Source organism: Corvus brachyrhynchos, unplaced genomic scaffold, assembly GCF_000691975.1.
Source record: "Corvus brachyrhynchos isolate BGI_N302 unplaced genomic scaffold, ASM69197v1 scaffold126, whole genome shotgun sequence".
NCBI lineage: Eukaryota > Metazoa > Chordata > Aves > Passeriformes > Corvidae > Corvus > Corvus brachyrhynchos.
In genome coordinates, this window is record NW_008239283.1 from 9189886 (window position 1) to 9194307 (window position 4422).

Consider the following 4422-nt stretch of genomic DNA (forward strand, 5'->3'; position numbering starts at 1 on the left):
TGCTTGCTACAGTGAGCTTTGATTATATCCTTGGTATCTGTTGTCTCTTTAGTCCAACAGCTGTTTGACAGTCAGACCTAGAGGAGGCAAGAAAGAAAGGGCTTGCTTTTGCCATGCTGTAGCCAGCAGTACTGAATACTGTGCATCTGAACTGTCGCTGACCTCCCCCAACTATATCATGAGAAAAGCCAAAATAATGGCCCCCCAGGAGGGCTGTGCACTGAGGTTAGTTACTGCACTATGAAAACAAACCCACAAAAGTCTTCTTTTTGCAAGTGAAGATGTGCTTTGGTCACTGGGATTGTCCTGTTTGAGGGTATTCATCACTGTTTGTGCCCTCAGATGCTATCCCATTCCTCTCTGGGAAGTCTTTATCCACAATACAAGGGTACCTCAGTGGGCAGATGATTTGTATATTAAAGAGACTTGAAATTGGCAATTTATCTTAAAAGATTTGGAAACAACAGTGTCTTAAACCACTGCCCTGTGTTGTGTGGGAATGTGCCAAAATTGTCACATTTCTATTGGTCTCACTAAGTTATTGTAAAGTCATATCAATGTACCCACTGTTATGTGGAAAATAAAGTCTCTAGTTCAGATATTAGGATATTAGGAAAAGTTTCTTCACCCAGAGGGTGGTTGGGCACTGGAACAGTCTTCCCAGGGAAGTGGTCACAGCACCAAGCCTGGCAGAGTTCAAGAAGTGTTTGGACAATGTCCTCAGGCACATGCTGTGACTCTTGGGGTGTCCTGTGCAGGAACAGGAGTTGGACTCGATGATCCTTGTGGGTCCCTTCCAACACAAGATATTCTGTGATTCTTCTTCCACCTGCACATTTTTGACATTTCTGTAACTCCACTACTTTTTGTAAAAAATTCTTAAATTTATCCCTGGATGTGTAAGAAGAAAGTGAAATCACAGACTTCAGTATTGCATATCATACCTGGAAAGAGATGGCTTCTCCCTGGTCCTACTGTATGGCTGCTAAGGAGAGCTAGACTGGGACTTATCACACTGGCATTTATTCACACATCCCTCATGTTGTGGTGATGTCAGTTTGCCCTTAAGTTTCCTGCAATGTAAGATGACTTTTTCGTTACCTAATGGTGATGGGATATTTGCACGTGTAAGGTGCATCCACACTCTGTGCCATCCTATGAAGTTAATACAAATGTATTAACTCGTCAATACAAATGTGTTAACTTGCCCCACAGGACTTGCAGAGACAAGAGATGACACCTTGTATAAGCAGGAAATCTGGGATATCCTGAGGGAGAAAGGAATATTGAGGAAATAAATGCATTTGTAACCAGAAGTAGAGATCACTCTCCACTCACCTCACCTTACCTTACCTTGAAGGGAACTTGGGAGGCTTCATTATTTGACTTGAGAATTGCTGTGCAAACACAATAAAAAAGAGTCTTAGAATTTGTTTATAAAAATTAAGGGAATAACATGTTATTAGAATAATTGTACAAATTACTGTCATTGCAAAATTGCTTTTATGTACAAATATTCCAGTTGGGAATAATTACAGTCAGACTACATGTAGCTAATAAAAGAAAACCACAGTCCCTTTTCCAGTCTATCTTCTTCTTAGTTATGAATTTGTTGTGTGAATCATCTAACTAGAGCATTTCTATAAGAAAAACCTCATTTGATGGAAGCTTTACTTTGAAGCAAAGAACAAATATTATAATAATAATAATAATGGCCAATGCTTTCTTGTATTTTGTATTTTCTTGTATTTTTTGTATTTTTAAGCATAGTGTTTGTGAAGGACTAGTGATCTTGTAGCTGTAAGTTGTGATTCTGGTGAGGTACTAAGCATTCTCTGAGGGACTATTGAAAGGTGTTTTGAGTACATGAAGAATCTTAAATTGTTTTCCTCTCCAGGAATTTAAAATGTCTCTAAAATCTTTCAGGGGAAATGAAAGACTGTATTTCATGCTTCATACTGTCCTACAACAGATAAATGCCCCGGGGTGGAGCATTTGAGTTCTTTCTACATGCTCAACTGTGTCTAATAATTATCCTGGAATTATTTCATGGCTGAGGAGTTTACATTGGAGAGGATGTGTCTACTTGACACTGTTACTTTGCCAGCTCCAGATTATAATAAAGCCTTTCCTCTAGAGTTAAAAATAACCACTTTTCAGCTGGCTTTTGCACAGAAGTCTCACTGAGGCAGGACAGCCAATGCAGTAGAACAGCACGCAGACCTTTTACCATGAGTCTCTTCGGGAAGTGCGAAGCTGTGGACATCACACCTGTGCTAGGGCATTACATGTGAGGTAAAGACCTGGACATTGCCTTGAGCAGGAAGGGGACTGTGCAGCATGTACACTAAAACCTGTGTCAGGACCACAGTACCCCTTGCAGGATTTCATAGACTTGTTGAAATGTTGGTGGGAAGTGACCTCTGAATGTCTCTAATCTAAACTCCTCCTCAAAACAGGGCTGGAGCCTACACTGGATTGCATCAACCATGGCTCTGCTGCTGCCATCTTGAACACCTCCAAGTGTGGAGACACCACAGCCTGTCTGGTAGCCTGTCCCAGTCCTCTGGTACAGAAGTTTTTGTTAATGCTCAGTTTAATCTCCAAGTGACAGCTTGTGGACGTTACCTTGATCACTGCTGCTAATGAGAAGTGCTTGACTTCATCATCTTTTTTAATGCCTATGCATAGTGGGTTGCTATTAGGACCTGTCTTGACCTCATCATCCTCAGATCCAGCAAGCGTAATGCCTCCAAGCTCTCCTCACAGGAGAAGTGCTCTGTGCCCCGAGTGTTTCAGCAGTTCACCTGCTGGATCCTGTCCAAATTCCCTACCTTGAACAGGAGGCTCAAACAGGTGCAGTTCCACCAGCACCAAGGAGAAGGGGTGATAGCTTTCCTTGATCTCATGCATTATGAGGAATGGTTTGCCTCGTTTGTGGCAAGGGGGAACTGTTGTTTCATATTTAATCTTTCAAGGTAACACATGGGTCCCCCTCAGTAGGGCTGCTCTGCAGGCAGTTGGTTCCCAGCCTGAACTGATGCATGGGGTTATTCCAGCTTGGTGCTGTGCTTTGCATGGCTCTGCAAAACTCAGGGAGGTTTCTCTTGGCCTCAAGTTTCCCAAGGTCCCACTGATCAAAGCACTGGTGCTCAGTCTGTCAACCACCCCACCCAGTTTGGTGGTGCCTGCAAATCTCCAGAGGGAGTCTTCTGCCTCTTGTTCAGACTTTTAGGACTCCCTTTCCATGAGTAGAGAGGACCACAACCTTGGTCTGTGGGATCTATGGACTGACTAGACATCTTCTGGCACCTCTTCTGCTTTCCCACACCCACCCCTGGCAAAGCTGGCTAACGCAGCCAGCTCCTGCTGCAGCCCGGCTCCTGGCCTCTCCTTTCCCTGCTCTCCTCTCCCTGCATGTGCTGACACCAGTGTTTGGGGCAGGGTGGCAGACCAGGCTGGTGGGCGGATGTGGGATACATGCAGCCATCACAGATATTTTTGTCCCAGCTACAATTTTTCAGCTGTGAAGCAAAGCTTCCTCAGGCAGTGGAGCTGTGAGCAGAGCTGGGCTGTTGTCAGCTCTGGGTGATGATGCTTCACCTCCTGCCACTGCTCCCCACAAAGCACCAGGCAGTGACGGTCCCCCCTGCTCTGCCACCCCGGTGTGTGTGAGGCTGTGATGTATTCACACCTCTCCAGCCAGGACAGGAGCACAGCACAGACGGTGACCTCGGGCAGAGGGACTGTAACTAACCCCCAGATGGGTTCTGGGCACAGCTGTTTGCAGAGTCAGTGTCTGCTGCTGGCCAAAAAGAACATTACTTTTTTTTCTGCTGTTGCTCTTTCCTGTATTTTTTTTTTCTTTTTTAAAGTCATGTGCTGCTGGCTCCGGAGGTCTCTCTTGCAGCAATGTAAACACGGCTACTGTGTGTCCCCATGATTGCAGCCTGTAGCTCACAATGAGACAGCCAATGCCAAAAGATGTATAATGAGCATTTAAAAAGCACTTATTTTGTCATCCAATCATCCATCTTCCTCATTGTGTAAATATTTTTTGTTTCCACAACAAAATTACTTTAAAAGGAATGTTCACCAGGAAGAAAGAAAATTTTGATTCTGGTGATAAAATCAGGACAGTCAAAATGATTAATATGACATTGGGGAGAGCTCACAAATGAGGCTTAATTTCTGTGACAAAAAGACCTCGTGGATACACCAGGTCTGTGTTGTGCCTGGAAATTTAGTGGCAGCTGGAAATTTGATGGTGACCTCTGATAAGTGAGAAAATGGTGAGGGTTTTAATGAATGACTTGAATAAGAAAATAATCCAGTTTGTGTGGTATTCTTCCTGATATTTGCTCTGCTATTAAGTTCAGTTAATGTGGTTCTTATTGTGTCATGATGATTGTGTTGACAGCA